The following is a 17,626-nucleotide window of genomic DNA, read 5'->3' as shown; positions in this document are numbered from 1 at the left end:
GAAGCCGGCGCCCGTGCCGGTGGCCGGGAGCCGGCAATAAAAATGGCCGGCCACCGGCACACATAGTCTCTCCTGCCATAAAAACTGGGTGCGTCTTATGGTCAGGTGCGTCTTATGGTCTGAAAAATACGGTACTTCCTTTAGAAATGGTGCCCGGGGGTACTGCAGGCTGAGGTAATTTGGTACAAAATGCTAGGAAGCCAGCACTGCTGTATCTCAAATATACCTGTTCCTATGGATAAATGCAAGACTTCAGTCTCTAGGGAAGTTAATCCATCACCTTTAGGAAGAACTAATTCACATTAAAAATTTAGAAAATAGCTTTTATTAAAGCACTATATGGGTTTGTCCCTAGTATAAATACAGGCTCTACTGAATATCATCTACCCTGTGTATGCATACCTGGGGCGGAGCACCTTTGGGATGCTTGCCACGTGGAAGGGGCTGCAGCAGGCTGGGACAAAGCCAGCACGGAAGGCAGCCAAGCGAAGTCCCCAAATGTCATTCTAAGGGGGGAGGTGTGTGGCAGAGCACCTTTGGGGGTGCTCACCACTGAAGGGCTTTCACAGGCTCCGAGGGAAGCCTGCTTTGGAGGAGCAGCAGGGGAAACCTCCCCCGGGAACTATTTTTAGGGGGAAGGTGTGTGGCAGGGCACTGTTGGTGCCTGCCACTTTAAGAGCGGAGCCAAGCAGCCAGCAGATGCTTGATTGCAGTGGCCATTTTAGATCTCTGGCAGCCTATATAAACACAGCAGCTTGCTGCTGGCAGTAACACTGCCTGACTATAAGGCTCTATGCAACATCCTTGTGGTAAAGGTTGGCGCTGTAGTGGATGGTTTGGAGGCTCCTGGTCTTGGGTATGATCTAAACCTGTACCCTGCTGGGAGTGGGTGGCCTGGTGGGGCTTTCAGTGGTACAGAAGCCCCCAGGACATGCCAGGCCAGTTACCACCCCAGTGAAAAGTGGGTAAGGGCACCTTAACCCTAGCCTTCACCTTTGGGTGGGTTACATAACATTGGAAGTAGTGGGGCTAGGTATGGCTATAGCCACCTGAGCCCTGTGGGGTATAAGAGCCCAAGGAAAGGTAGCTGGGGCCAGGCATGCCTACAGCCATCTGAACCCACTGGGGAAGGAAGCCTTGTGGCCCCAGTGTGGGGGTGGTGGGAAGCCCCCGTGAGGGGAGTAGATCAAGGTATATCTTTGGGCACCTGAGGCTGTAGTTCAGGCCAGAGGCTGAGTAAAGGGGGCTCAGCCTGAGAGAGAGGGGTGAGTCCTGACCCTGGTAAGTTTTTTTTTTCCACCACTGGAAGGCTGAGTGTGGGTTGAAAGTGAGACCTATAGTTGAGCACAGTGACCTGCTGCTCTGGGGGGAATGAGTCCCTGTGAGACCCTGGAACACCAGTTGTGGTGTGAGTTAACACCCTGTTGAAGGGTGACCCCAGACAAGGGGTGGAGGTGAGGAGCTGCCGGGGGGAGGAAACCAAAGGGCTAGGGTCCCAGTATGTATAAGTGTACAGAGTTGCCCCAGAAGGGACCAGGGTAAGCTTAGACCTGGTTGGGTAATTGGCTGGCTACTACCCTGGTGAGGGTTGTGGGAGAGGCCCAAAAGACTATGTCTGCCACCCAAGGTATGAGCTAGCTAAAGCCTATGGCCTAAGAGGCCTGCTCCAAGAGGAAGCAAGGCAGTATAAGCGGTGAACATGTGAAAGAGACCCTATGAAAGAGGGTGGACTATGAGAAGCCCTAGTGAGAGGAGGGTGGTATGAAAGTGCATGTGTCTGAAGCCTGACAATGAGGCCTAAGCTTGGTCTGGCTGCAGGCCAGGAGCACATGTTCATCTGAATGCTATTTGTGAGGCTTGGGCTGCAGTGTAGGGAAGGAATGGAGCCACAGATGGTGCCCCCTGGAATCAGGGCAAGAATGGGTAGCCTCCTGCCTTAATATCCTAATTAATTAACAACAAGGCATGGCAGGAGAGACAGGTGGGTGCCATGCCCAAAGGCAAGTGGGAAAACTAGCATGAGGGCTAGTTGGAGAGCCCTGCTTTTTGCCACAATACCTATCCAGTTTGCTTCACTATTCATGTTGGGCCCATTCAGAACTAGTGGGCGGTGTTGTTTTTGCAATCCACTTCCACGGAGTTTATTTGGGAGTCACATGCCTGGATGGAGTGTGCATCACAGTAGTGTAAGTGGAGGGGGGTGGGTTGGTGGGGCAAAAATAGTAGCAGGTGCCACCACCATTGGCAGTACAGCTAGTGATGGTCTGTGTACTACTGCAGCCTAGTGCACTCGAGCATTCGGTTATGCCTCTGATCTGTCACTTTAAGCAATTCCTAAGGTACTAGGAAGGTTCCTGAAAGATGAGATGCCTTCCATCTTAAACCATTTCCTCAAGATGGGGAAACCCCAGCACTTCCTACTGGGGTTAGGAATTGCTGGGATGTTTAACTCCCTTCTCCACCTCACATGGCCTTGCAGAACTAAACTTCCATTTGAAATATTGACCATCTTAACTGTACTCTCCCAAGCTGAGGCTTCAACTCCAAGTTACAGATTAAAAACTCATTTGAAAATAGGTTATTTTTAAGGACGTGTCTTTCTTTTGAGACTGTGTATAGTAGGCGAGGTAACACGCCAGAGACGGATAGCGGCATATTCTTCTGGGTAGGAAGCAAGACCTAATAAGACATAGTAGTCTTGGAAAGTGATTTTTTTTCCCCCCAGTGATGCAGAAAGGCTCCTACCAGCAAAACTTGGAAATTTTCAGGAATATCAATTGGCCATTTAAAAAGCAAATCATGCTAAGAGTAAGTCTAGGTGTTAAAAGACTTATTATATAGAGATGGAAATCTGCCAAAGATATCAGTGTTGCTATTGAGTGACATTACAGTATTTCTTTCTTACTGCCATTTATAGGAGAGCTTAAGAGATTGAAAGATGTTTTGTTTTTATATTTTTAGAAATGCCACTATGTTATTATTAATACCTATGCTGACTAGACATTTAACTCCTCCCCCCCACCCCATCTTTATTGGGGAAAAAGCTTGGGGTAGTATCTGTAACCATTGCTGTGTAATACCTTAAAAAAAAATGCATACAACAAAATATGACAGCAGAAGGGTATCCAAGTTAGAATGTAAATGTAGGTTTAAAACATTACTTTAATTACTGCCTCCTTTTCTTTTAGCAGAAATAGTTCCTTTAGAAGTAGTTCCATTGAAGATGATAGACACATTCTCAGAGTGAGGTATTATTTGGTATGACAGATTCAGCACTACAGAGGTAATCAAGCAGACTTTTTTTTTCAGAAGATGCATATACAGCAAGCAGAGTGGATGGAGATTGTGGCTGAGGAATTAATACTCAGGACTTTATTGCAGGTCTGCTTCTACAGCTCCTTTATAGAGTAGTACCTTTCATTAAAGGCAATTCTAATAACTTTGCAAACACTCAAGGAGAAGGTTAGCAGGATCAGGCCACATGAATTTCTGTAAATGTGAGTTGAATTCTGTGCATCTTGGAGAACACAGCTGTGAAATTGAGATCACCATAGGAGCTTTATTTGGTATCAATTGTTAGGAGTTAACATTCAGGGTAAATCAATTTAAATAACAACTGCATGGAGTTCTTTGGCTGTAATCTAAACTGATGCCTGAAGTCAGGAAGCTATAATCAGTAAAATCCAGCTTCCACATTTCAAAAAGTTGGCCTTCTGTAAAGTGGAACACTGGACTGTAGTTCAGAATATTGTGGGCCTAAAGACTAGACACAGCCATATTTTGTGTCAAAGTGTACCCAACACGGCAATAATAGCTCAATAAAAGCAAATCAAAATACATCACAAGACCTCACTTTTCTCTCTCCAAGGTTTCTACTCTTTTTAGGCATCCTGCACAACTGGGTCTCTAACCAGTTTTATAAATTATGATTATTCATTGGGAAATTAAAAACTCCAAACACTCTCAACCTACTAAAAATCTTGCATAAGAAAAATTCCTGACTTTGTTTTACTGCAATGTGGCATGTACTATATAAGAGCAGTCAACCTTCATAAAGACTCTCTCTCAACCATGATGGGCACAGTGTCATGCTTGAGCCTTAGTTATGTCTACAGTGTCTCAGATTACTGTTGCACATTACATAAATTATGCAATTTACTGGCTAATAATGCAATACATTTAAACTGGCCACACAAGTACAAAGTAATTATCACTTGAAAAAAATCACTGTCCAGCTATATTTAAAAAAAAAAAAAAAAGCCCACCAGCTATGAAGTTAATGTTTGCAAATGTGTAACACCTCTATAGCTGGTTTCTATTCAGCTTTATCTGAACATATAGCGGGGCCCTCAGACATTATGGGGACAAGGACTGGCTATTTAATTATGACCACCGTTTTACATGTTTGAAACCAAATTTTATTCATGATATCTTCATGGGACCTAAATGAAACTTTCTTGAACTCAGAGGGAAATATCTTACGTAAATCACTATAGCTCCCCTGAAAATGCAGTTTCAGCAAACTTACACCAGCAGAAAATCTGGCCCACAGTTTGGATGATCTCAAAGGAGAAAAAAAAAGGTATGACTGGTATGCTTGTTGAAAAAATGGATATGGTGTGAGCTTTTGAGCAGCATTTGGAAACTAGGACCCTCAAAACAGAAAGGAGGTCAACGCTGTTAACTGAAAAAACATTCTAAATAACAAATAGCACCATGTCTCTGCTTTCACTGTGTTTCTTTCCATGGCCATAACAAGATTGACAAGGCATGTAAAAATTATTTCACCCTATGGAGAGCAGAGCATTTCTGCATTTCAACCATATCATGTCTACCCAGTTCATATAAATTACACTAAGACTATATCTCCACTATTTTTCTTTCCATAGCTATAAATAATTCTTGTTATGAGCCATATGAAAACATGATTCCACCGCGTGAAGGGGGTGAGAGCTCCATTTACCTTTAAATTGATTGGTACCCAACTTTATTATGTCCAAGTGCCTGATATGAATTGTGTGGGGGCTGTGTTTCCATGAAATTTCTATCCATAACCTAGACATATGTTCGGTATAGAAAAAGAATAGGCTAGAAGCTTAGCACTGCAATACCTAACAGTTAAAATTCTTGTACTTATTACTGTGTCAAAACGCTCAAGGAAGCTAATGGGCTTTTTCTTGGACTCTTGGTTTTAAAGTGGGTCATTTTCAGTTAGCTGCACGTAAGGAAAGTCACCTTAATTCCTTTCCCCAGCTCTCTGTTCTCCCATATCTCAACGAATGTGAAAATGCACAAAAAGCTACAACTTTTCAACAAGGAAGGGTTGCCTTGAAAAGCGAATTTGGAGTGCCTTGAAAAGTGAAGTGCGTGCTCCCCCAGCCCCTCTGAGCAGCCCCCAACCCCTGTCTACTCTCCCGGCCCTGTCAATGGCTGCCCTGAAGCAAATCACTGTCCCCTGAATTGGCCAAATCTAAATCCCAAGTGAATACTAGCTGCTTCACACAGGCCTAGTGAGAAGTTCTAATCCCAGTTTTGCTACTGAACACTACAGAAATTGTGTGAATCACTCAACACATCTCTATCTGAATTGTGTATTCTGTAACATTGGGATGATAATAACAGTCATTTGAGACTGGAGGAAGAAACAGGTAGAAAATATCTTCTTATTTCCATATGGGTGTGATATAAATCACATTGCTATAGTAAGCAATGTTGTCCTCTCTGTCTCACCTCGGGCTTTACATTCCTTGCTTCCAGAAATGATCCTTTAACAAACCTCACTATTTTCCTTACTTAACAACGGATATTATCTTTGAGTCTAACTAATTTTAGAGTTCATGTTATACAGACTAATTTGAGTAACTTTCTGGTTTAAATTCCTGAGTTACTTAGGACTATTTTGTGCTGTTCAGGAAAGGTAGCTGTATTTTGGGAATGCATGAAGATCAGTGCAGGTGGTTCACATTGGCTAAGTACAGGCGGTCAAAAAGCCCAACTGATTCAGTCTTTGCAGGTTAGTCTAAACTGCAGAGATTGAACCAATAAGCAAATGAACACACACTCACTTTTGTTTCAGGAAATGCAGCCACATGCCCATAGTGGCTCAAGCCAGAAGCTGCGTGGTGCTAGACCATGCCTGCCAGCCACTGCCAAAGGGGAAAGAATAGAGAAAGCCCTCCAAATACTTTTCCCCCTTCCTGCTGGAGCAAAGAGGACATGGCCAGGTCCCAGCCTGTGGTCTGCCTGTGGGGATGGGGAGTGGTGGTACTGAATTCATGAAAGCGTGAACAAGAATAGTTCTTTCTCTGAAAAACTATAAACTGAAGAACTAGAAACACAACATGGGCTATGTGTTTGCTTACTTGTCCTGATGCCCCTGAGGTCTCTAAGATATGCAGTGCAGACTCAGCAGCAGGACTTTGCAGGTTGTTCATCACTTCCTCTTTCTGCTTCCAGGTGCTTCTGGGATTTGTAGTCCACAGTTGCAGCCAGCACTAAGCAAGCCAGTGGGGGGTGCACTGAACTTCTGTTTCTGGTTACTTAAACTGGGTTATGTGTAACTTCTGTCCCTGTCATGACTATAAATGTGGAATACAGCTCATGATTTGTGAACATTTTTTTTTTGTTTTGTTTTTTTTTAGCTCTCAGGAGGATTGTGGAGCTCATGGAGTGCTTCCTAGTTGAGAAGGCCAGGCTTATATCAAGTGAAATTCAGCAAAACTATATAGTGCTCCTTGGGAATTACTGTCCACATTTTTTACATATGGGGAAACTGAGGCAGGAAGCCCTGGATGAATGACTCGCCTAGCTTCAAACATGAAGTGAAAAATAACCAGAAAAAGAACAAATGTAATGCAGTTTCCCTGCTTTCTAATTTCATGCTTTAACCACATCACATTCCCCCACCGCAACTGTGATAATTAAATGTAATATATGAAAATCGTTATTGAACTTAAGTTCCCCTAAGTAGGAAATGAAGGCTCTTTGTTTAAATAGTTGTGTGGGTATGTCATTGCAAACAATTCCTTAATTAACTAAATTAAAACTAGCTTGGAAAGATAGGAATGGACATAATTAAACTGTAATGCTTTTCCCCTTTGAAAAATATGATGTCCAGAAAGCCCAAAGCTTTGTGCAAATGTTCCCTGAAGAAGAAAAGGCTAAGGCAGGTTTCAACAAATTTCCCTCACATCACTTTCTTCCTTTTCATCTATTAAATTTGCACTTTCCTGAAGAAGTGTGTCTTCAAATACTGATGGTAATCTGTCACACAGGGATTTAAGTATCTGCTGTTTTCCTTCAGGACATATTTTTTTCTGACATTATCCACCAACCAATCAATGAGACAGCCTGCCACACTGCTGAGAGATCAATCACCTTGGAAAACAAACATTACATCCTGTTATTTTCTTAGTACAGTTAATTAGATTTATGGACAACTAAAGGCCTCATGAGTGGAAAATGAAGAGATGCTGTCAATATAGTTTAGAACCTGTTGAAATAAATTTATCTAGGCCTCTACCTTGACTAAAGAAAAGAAAGTGAAAAAAACATTGAAAAAGATGCTGATGCTGTATGTTTAAGAATATTCTAAGATAAGAATAACCCTTCTGCTTTTTATGTCTTTTACAGTTCTCTGGAAACACACGTTTTTCCTTTCCTAAAAAAAATCAACAAGGTGATAACAGTTCTCAAAACAAAATGTGTTGCTGAGCAAACAACTGTTACATTTAACAATGGAATAATCTACCTTTTCCTTGACACTCAAGGTTGCTTTGTTTAAATCATGTGTCTGTTTTCACAATTTTAGGTATAAAAAGGCATGTTAACTTGTAGAAGGGAGAAGTTCTGTTTAGAATCCTCCCTTATACTCACTTATACTTATTGTATAAGTGCCAATAAACTCAGACTGGGTCTGTGAATTCTAAATACCAAACACAATGCGAAGTTTGATTTCTTCCACAAACCTGAATTCTAATTTTGGGAAGGGAGGGAAATTTCTGAGACTACTCTGAAAAGAAAGGATTTTCATTTTAAAATTTCATTTTTTAACTGGAAAAACACATCAGCATATTCTTGTGGACCTAAGCGTAAAAGTGCTATTTTATTGCACAGCAAACTGAAAGAGAAAGGGACTTGAAGAGGAATAAAACTGACCCACAGAGCTTTCCCAGCCAAACTGAGTGAAAGGCAAGAAATAAAACCAGTATAAACTGTTAGAAAATAAGTAAATAGAAAATAAATACTTTTTTTAATACTGCAAATACAAATTCCTAAAGCCAAGTCTACAAAGCAAACTTATCATGTGATACTCTGAAAAACCTTACATTGCTCCAGGCAAGCTGTCTGAATCGGAAGGGTAGCTGGAGTTAAGTCAACCTATTAAATGGATACTTTGCATCGGTCTTTCATCAGTCCCATGGGATGCCCATGCCTGATACAGGACAGGGAGGTCTGGGTGAGGAAGATCCCCTGCCCTCCATCAATGCTGACCTCGTGAAAGAACACCTTGAGAGGCTGGATATGTTCAAGTCTGCCAGCCCTGACGATCTACACCCCAGGGTGCTCAAGGAGCTGGTGAGCATCATAGCCCACCCTCTGGCACGGATCTTTAAAAACTCCTGGCACTCTGGTGTAGCGCCTGGAGACTGGAAGAAGGCCAATGTGGTGCCGATCTTCAAGAAAGGGAGAAAAGTGGATCTGGCAAACTATAGGCCTATCCGCTTGACTTCTATCCGGGGGAAGATCTTAGAAAAGTTTATTAAAGAAGCCATCTTTAATGGACTAGTTGACGCCAACATCCTGAGGGAAAGCCAGCACGAGTTTGTTGCAGGTAGGTCTTGCTTGACCAATCTCATTTCCTTCTATGACTAGGTGACCTATCACCTGGACAAAGGAGAAGAGATTGATGTCATATATCTTGACTTCAAAAAAGCCTTTGATCTGGTATCCCATGATTGCCTCTTGGTGAAACTGGCCAATTGTGGTCTTGGGTCCACCATGATCCGCTGGCTGGGAAATTGGCTCTGTGGTCGGATCCAGAGGGTAGTAATTGATGAAAGTCCATCATCATGGTGCCCTGTGACCAGTGGAGTCCCCCAAAGCTCTGTCCTTGGACCCATATTGTTCAACATCTTCATTAATGATGTGGACATTGAAGCCAGAAATGGACTGGCCATGTTCGCTGATGACACCAAACTTTGAGGCAAAGCATCCATACCAGAAGACAGGAGGGCGATCCAGGTGACCTGGACAGGCTCAGCAAATGGGTGGATGAGAATCTGATGGTGTTTAAAACCAAAAAATGCAAGGTTCTCCATCTTGGGAGGAAAAACCTGCAGCATCCTTATAGGCTCGGCAGTGCTACGCTGGCTAGCTCTATGGAAGAAAGAGACGTGGGGGTCAACATTGACCACAAGATGAACATAAGCCTGCAATGCGATGCAGCAGCTAGTAAAGTGACCAAAATGCTGGCTTGCATCCATAGATGCTTCTCAAGCAAATCCTGGAATGTCATTCTCCCCTTGTACTTGGCCAGCTGGAGTACTGCGTCCAGTTTTGGGCTCAACAATTTAAAAAGGCTGTGGAGAAGCTTGAGAGAGTCCAGAGAAGAGCCACACTCATGCTCAGAGGTGAAGCAACTGACTTGATTACTCAGCAGTGCTAATTAGCCTGACAGCCTTGTTTTGCTTTAGGAAGTATCTGGCATAGAACAACATAGTGTAATTGAGAGCACTGCTAACTCTGGGTATAAATTGTGACTGGTAAGCCCAGGCAGCAGGGGGCCAGACCTGTGCCGGTCACCAGTCACATGGCTCTGCACTTTGGGCACTCTTGTGCATCAGCCAGCCCCAGTATTGCCTGACACTGCCACCTGGAGCCCAGGGCTGAACCCTCCCCTAAACTCTGTTGCCATCCTGGGGCTGCTCAGCCCCACCTCAAAGCACTGCTGTTCTGGGTGCACATGTAGCCACTACACCCAAGAGCAGTCAACTGTGGCACAAACTGCACTGGAGTTTATTCTGTCACCTTAATAGCATGTGTAGATGCACCAGCTGACAAGGTAATTTTTCTGAGTACACATGGCTTTAATGATATTATGAACAGTGGTGACACAGAGGGAGCACAGGGGTTCACATGCACCCCCTGAGAGTGCTGATGGACCCCCTGTCAGGCTGCGTTCCCTGTTTAGCTGGTGGGCATGGGGGCAGGTTGGAAGCACCAGTGCCCTGCCTGTGAGTACTGGCTGGGGAGTGAGGCCGCTGGTAAAAGTGGGTGTACTGCTTCTGGAAGTGGCCACAGGACTTGTGGAAGTGGCGCGGCTGGTTTTTGGTGAGTGAGATTGACTGCGGAGGAACCCCCCTGGTCAGAGGCATCACCCCTTGGCCAGTGGCATTGGCCGCTGGGGACCCCCCCCGCAGCATCAGCTGCCAGGGGACCCACTGCTTACCAGTGGCGTTGGCCAGTAGGGGGATCCCCCCCCCAGTCGCTGACGGGTGTCAGGGAGGGTAAGTGCCCCCCTGACTCAAGAGGCACCAGTCACCCATGATTATTAACATTGAAAAGGAAGGATGACCACATGGTTATAAACCAAACTTCTGACCTGTATAATAGGCTAGTAGTTCTTTGCTGTTTTCACCATAGGGTTGTGAGGATAAATTAATTAAAGCAGTGATTCATAACCAGGGTGTAATGAGATTCTTTCAAGAGTGCTGTAGAGTACCATACAATGTTAACACCATTAGGTTTACAAACATGATTCACAAGATAAATTCAGAGATTTCAAATAGAAATCCATCGTTGTGGTCTTTCTGAGTTGTTTTCAACAGAAAACATACTTTATTATTTTTTGTAGGCAAAACTAAGGGCTGGCATTTTCCAAGGGTGCCTCAAGTCTATCTGGGGTGCCTAGAGTCTAAAAAACCTGAGAACAAATGCATTAAATACTGTGAGGCACTGAGATACGATGGTTACAAGGACAATCTAAGTTCCAACAGCAGAGGTGTAACAGGGTAGTTTTATGCCCTTCATGCATGGTGTAGTGGCTGGGGTAGTTGGTTAGCTGCTGTGTCAGCTTATTTTTGCACCCTCCTTAAGTACACTACTGTCATACAGACTAATTGAGCTTTGTGGAAAAAGCTGGGGTTAAGTCTTGCAAATACTACTTAGCTAACTATTTACAGGCAGTCCTCGGACTTATGACACAATTAGTTCCTGAAAACAGCGTCTTAAGTCGAAACGTTGTAACTCAGAACCAATTTTCTCATAAGAAACAATGTTTTCAATGGGGGATTGGTTCCTGAGCCAAGGCCTGATAACTTCTTTTCACCAAAAATACTCCAGAATGTTGTACTTGATCAATTATAGATGAGTAATATAGCTACATTATTGTATTTGTATCATAAATAGCAATCATATTGATTTGGAAAGACTTGTTTGAGGTGACTGCTGGACTTTTTGAAGGTCTCTTGGTTGGACTTTTGAAGGGTTCTTGGCTGGAGTCTTTTCAAGAGTCTTGGCTGCAAGTTTTTTTGGAGACTTGTCTGCTGTCTTAAAGTGTCCAAGCAAGTTTGGACAGATGTTCTCCAGGGAGATGAGCAACACAGCAAACTTGTTCGCTGGCATGGCATCGCATCAGATCAAGTGTAAGTTGAAACTGATGTCATAAAGTTGAAACAGAGTGTCAATTTATAAATGTGGTAAGTGCGAAACATTGTAACTCGATATGTTGTAAGTCGAGGACTGCCTGTATCTATCTCAGTTACTCACATGGCCCCACTAATCAACAACACGGTGCCTCAGAGTTGCACTATATATATGGTGGCCTGCAACAGACAGAAACAGACTTGTCCACAGTCACACAGCAAATAAGAAGAGGAAACTGAATATTGATCATTCAAGTTCTAGACTAGCATCCAAACCACTAGCTCCTCTCCATTACGCAAATAGGTCTGCAAACATAGGACAGAGTTTGCAGGATCATGGTCCCCATTTTTCCTGAGGGCACACTTCAGCAAAACTCACATTAAAGTCCTGGGGAGCTTTGCAAGGGTCAAGCCTTAGTGAAAGCCAATGGCAGGATTTTGCAGTTTTCAATCCCTCTATTAGTCCTGGCAATGTTTTTTCAGCTTTGCCAGCATGCTGGAAGTTGCAGGTCAGAGATATGGGTAAGGATTTCAGGGCTTAGCCCATGAAATTTTTCTTGACAGTGCCTCTTTATTTTTGGCTTTGCTTGGAATGTCTTCTTTCTCAAGACCCTATTTCAGATAATTGCCATTCATGTGTTGAAATGTTTTTGTGTATTTTGCTGGGTTGTGTTCCAGAAGTTGAAAACAATTTTTTAATGAAAAAAACATTAAATTTTTTTAAAGGACCTTGAAAAAAGTTGAAGTTCTAAAAGCCAAATTTTAGAAGTGAATCATGTTTGTAACCTAACAGTGCTACCATTGTATGGTACTCTACAGCACACAGTAACTGGAGTTACTGTGCTGTAACGTCACCAAATGGTTGTTTTGTGATGCTGATTGTGTAGTAGCTTGTTACCACTGTGAAGTAGCATCACATCATGCTTCCTGTCATGCAATGCTACTGCGCAGTAGTAATAAGCTACTGCATAGTCAGTGTCTTGTGTAGATGCAGCCACTGATAACTGAGCTATAGTCTTAGAAAACAACATTTCGTGCCAAGTCAAATCCTTCATAAACAATAATAAGCACATCTACACAAGATGTTTACTGTGGAATAGGCTAATTAGCTCCGCAGTAAATGTCTCAGCATCTACATTAAAAACGGGAGGGGAAATTAAAACGTAAGACTAACTCTAATGACTATGTACAGTTTCTTTAACCAAACCCCAAACTGCAGAACGCATGACACACCTTTACATAATAAATTGTGGTTGCTGACCCTTGGGGAGTCTTATATTGTTGAAGGAACGCAAAGTTTTTTTTAAAAACTAAAATGCATAATATTATCCTTCCAAGAAGTAACTAAAAGGATTGGGTATTTTCAGTGCTGAAGTGCACAAAGATACATAACTATCTAAAATTTCTGTGTTAGAAGGATATTGCCAGCTCGCAACAACCAAAACTAAAAAACAATCCCCCCCAACCCAAAACAGACAACCCCCCCCAGCAACCCCAAAATACCAAAACCTGATAAAATTACTTATTGTGTGGTATAGAGTAGATGAAATACTTGGAAGGAAATACAAGTACATGAGTTAGAGAATAAGGTATATACATGGTCCATTGTGTACTGGGGGTAGCTTTGGTACATACATGTATTTCAGAGATAAATTTATGCCAGATAAATGAATGGCACATTTGCAATTAAAAAAAAAAAGAAAAAAAAAAGAAAAGAAAAGACAGAAACAAAAGGAAAAGGCAATAAAAATCCATAAAATATCCTGAGACTACATGAGCTTCAAGACTTTGAGCCCTCCACTGAGTTCATGCTACTGACCAAAGCTGGGAGTTTGGGCCTTTTTGTTATATGTTGAGTTACTCCTCCCTCTGCACCCTGGCTTGCAGTGGTGACATTTGCCGGGCAACAGTGGTGGCTGCCATTCATATGCCTCCTTTAAATAGGTGTCTGAGGCCCTAGTTGCCCACAACTTGCTATATTACTGCATCCACTCTCTTTTCCTTTCAAGTTCTATGTACTTCATCTAACTTGGGAGCCAAACCTAGCATTGGCCTTCATTTTCTAAATCATGACAGTTTATGACTTCACCCATCTTCCCACTTATGCCTAACATCGTCAATTAGACCTAATGCAGTCACTCAGATTCCATTCTCTCTTGTAAAGTTTGATCAAATTCTTTGCTTGGCTACAGCAATGCATCACCACTGATAGAGCAGAATTTATTCCCTTGTCTGTTACTGCCTTCCGTTGCACTAAATCTCTCAGCCTGAGCATTGAGTCATGAGTTGCCTTGTTGGCATTTGAGTACTATATTTAATCTCCACCTCACTAACTGCATACCTTCTCTATTCTTCCTTTTGCTGATGTTAACTCAAACATATTTCACTCTGTAACTTCAGTGAAAAAAAAAGATTCTCAGACCAGTTTTTGTCTGCCCTTCTACTTTGCTTTCCACTGTTGACAGTAAAGCATAAATCTGTTTTTTTCATCCATCATAAATATTTTGTCCATCAAGATACATTCTCAGTCTTCCTTTCTCTTTATAAACCACACTATGTTGATGAACTTGAGCTCTCACAGCAGAAGATATCCACTAGAGAAACAATGGAGCACAAAAATCTTCAAAGTCTATTATGCAGCCCGAAAAACCTACAAAGCTTTTTGTCTCGTCAGTCTGCAAAAACAGGTACAGATGTTTTGGAGTTGTAAATCCAATCCTTCCACAGTATCAGACTGCTAATACTTCCAACCAGTTCCTTCTCTCTTCCTATCATTCACTGCAAAAAAATGCCAAGTTCTTCCACTCTAAAAATGCAAAGATGCATGATAGTAACATGATAATTGACTCTGTTTAATTTATTATACTGTGACCCTTCTCAGACCTGCAACTACCCACATATTTTTCCCTCAGTGTATATGACTTTACTGATGCCATTTGCTTGGCAAAGTAAACTAAAACAATGTATTTCTTTTTATGCCCGCCAACTTACCTTAGCATGTTTCCTTCCATTTCTTACACTACCCCACTATAAATGTAGTCATGACATCACTTCCCAAGAAATCCACCACTGAAACTCACCAGCAGCTATCACTCCACAGTCAACTTCCCTTCTCCTTAAAACATTGGGAAAGATAAAGAAAACAATATTTTTGCAATTGCATCAACTTGAATTCATTATGATTGGTCTTCTGACAAACATGTCTTCAGGATGGTCAACGGTGGCCCAGATGACTGGAACTCTCTTGTATGATATTATTCACAACCCTCAAGCCATGCTCGACACTACTGACTGCCATTCTTTTAATTTGCCCTGACTATGATACCATGTTTTCCCTCACTTGGTTTTAGTTCTAATCCCTTTTTATCACTGTGGCCAGGTACAGACATTACACATAAACTTGCATAAGTAACCAAAAACCAGTAACCTGTAACAGTACAGAAGTTTGGCATACATAGACCGGTTTAAAAATGTCAGAACCCAGTTTAAGATAGATCAGGATGGATGTAGTATCAGACTTAAGAGATTTAGGTTAGACTGGTCTATCAAACTTCTGTACCAGACCCCTTCCCTACTCAAGTTAGATTGCAGTCCCCTGGCATCCCAAGATGCCTTGCAGGCCACCACTAACCCCCTTCACAGAGTGGCAGGCTAGCCACGGTGGGCTCTCACAAAGCCAGCTGCAGGTAGTAGGTGAGACTGTGGGCTGTGCCAGCTGTCAGCAGTGATTGGGTGGTGATGCAGGGGACAATCCAAGCCTAAGCCAGCACAGCTGGGGGGGGCTCACATGGTGGGGGTTTCCCCCCCCACTATCCAGCATGGCCAGCCAGCATAGCTCCTTTTCCCATCCATGCCTCCCTGTGAGCAGCTGGCTATCAGTGGCAGTGGGGGGGAGCAGAGCAGAGGCCCCTGATGTGTGGACCTGCCCCCCCAGACCTAAGCCAGCACAGCTGAGGGGGAGGGCTCATGTGTTGGGGGCCTCTGCTTCCTCTTCTCTCCCCACTGCTGCTGACACCTGGCTGCTGGTGGGGGAGGGAAAGGGGGCTGGACTGGCCAGTTGGGCCAGGCAGAAGGGGAGGGAAAGCCCCCCCAGCTGTGCTGGCTTGGTTCGGGGGCCAGGGCAGGGCCTCCATTCCCCCACCCACCACAGCTGGCTGCTAGCTGGGGACGTTGGGCTGGGAAGAGGGGCCACACTGGCCAGTCAGGGATGCCTGGCTTTTCAGCTGCTTGGCTGGGCACAGCATTCTCCAGCAGCCTGCTGGGAGGTGTACAGGAGTGCCGCTAACCTGCTGGTTTTGGCCAGTGTAGGCAGCCTGTGTGCCCCACCTGTGAAGGGTAAACATCTGTTCTATTTGCTTCTGCCCTAACCTAGGGCATTTACAGTAAAGCACAAAACTTAGACCACTTTCACCTCAAGCTTTTTGAAGGAGGAACTCACCCTCAGAATAGCCAGTTCAGACCCAGACATAATAGGGCTTACAGAAATGTGGTGGGATTCATCCCTCGAATGGGCAGTCAGCATTAGGGGCTATAGGCTTTACAGGCGGGACAGAGAAAGAAGGAAAGGTGGGGGTGTGGCGCTCTATGTCAAGGAGCAATACACATCCTCTGCCAGCAGAATGGGGTCAGAGGAGGGGCAAGCTGACGTGCTCTGGATCAAGATACAAGGGGGTCGTGGGGAAAGGGATCTAATGGTGGGGGTCTACTACAGACCCCCCAACCAGGGGAGGAGCTGGACCGGGAATTTTTGGGCCAGCTTGCAGAGGCACTTAAGGCAAGGGAAGTAGTTGTCGTGGGTGATTTAAATTACCTGGACATCTGCTGGGAGAAACAGTCAGCTAGGTCAGACCATTCCAGGAGATTCCTGGCTGAGATACAGGACCTCCACTTAATTTAGGAGGTGCACAGTCCCACCAGAGGAAATGCCATGTTGGACCTGGTTCTGGCCACAGGTGATGACCTGGTAAGGGGCCTCCAGGTTCTTGACCACCTGGGTGATAGCGATTATCGCTTGCTGGAATTCACCATCCAGTGTAGGGTGTCAAGGGCCTGCAGAAAGGTTCAAGAGGGCCAACTTCAATGAGTTGAGATTAGTGAGAGAGGCGCTGGGGTTCTTGAGAGCAGGGAAACTCAGTGCCCAAGAAGAGTGGTCGTTCCTTAAGGAGATGATACTCAGGGCCCAAGGGGTGACCATCCTAACAAGAAGCAAGGGGGGCAAGAGTGCCCGAAAGCCCCCCTGGCTCACCAAGGGTGTCTGGGAATGCTTGATTGCCAAAAAGGTGGCATACAACAGGTGGAAGGGGGGTGCTATCTCCAAAGAGGAGTATACCTCCTCTGCTCTGGCCTGTAGGGGGCCTGTCAGGAAAGCTAAGGTAGACATAGAGCTAGGACTAGTGTCCAAGATCAAAGATAATAAAAAGTCCTTTTTCAAATATATAGGGAGGATGAAGAAAGCACCGGGAAATGTGGGGCCCCTGCAAGATTCTCTGGGCAATCTGGTGGTTGCACCAGAGGAGAAAGCAGACCTCTTTAACCAATTCTTCACCTCTGTTTTCTTGTGCAGGGACCGGGACTTCCCCACCGAGATGCAAGATGGACTCGAGGGGAACACCTCCAGACCTCAGGTTGGGGAGGACCAGGTTAGAGAGCTTCTGGAGGGGCTGGACGTGTTCAAATCAGTGGATCCATATGCTCTCCACCCCCATGTGTTGAGGGAACTAGCAGGGGTTATTGCAGAGCCCGTGGCATGGCTTTACGAGTACTCGTGGTGCTTGGGCCAGGTGCCAGATGACTGGAAGATAGCTAACATGGTCCCCATCTTTAAAAAAGGGAGGAGGGAGGACCCAGGCAACTATAGGCCTGTCATTCTTACCTCAATCCTAGGGAAACTCTTTGAGAAGATCATCAAGGAGCACATCTGTGATAGGTCGGCTTCAGGGATGATGCTCAAGGGCAACCAGCATGGTTTCATTAGGAGCAGG

The 17,626-nt window shown here is 44.2% G+C and overlaps 1 protein-coding gene across 8 annotated transcripts in view; it reads right to left on the bottom strand.

Annotated features, from left to right (window-relative positions):
- Positions 1–17,626, bottom strand: part of SCUBE1 (signal peptide, CUB domain and EGF like domain containing 1) — a 340,412-nt gene that overhangs the window by 95,903 nt on the left and 226,883 nt on the right. The gene's annotated exons all lie outside the window — the stretch shown is intronic.

Source organism: Crocodylus porosus, unplaced genomic scaffold (genome assembly GCF_001723895.1).
Source record: "Crocodylus porosus isolate Cpor-Errol unplaced genomic scaffold, CroPor_comp1, whole genome shotgun sequence".
Classification (NCBI taxonomy): Eukaryota; Metazoa; Chordata; order Crocodylia; family Crocodylidae; genus Crocodylus; species Crocodylus porosus.
The sequence above is the reverse complement of the archived record's forward strand: the minus strand, read 5'-3'. Positions and strand labels throughout refer to the sequence as shown.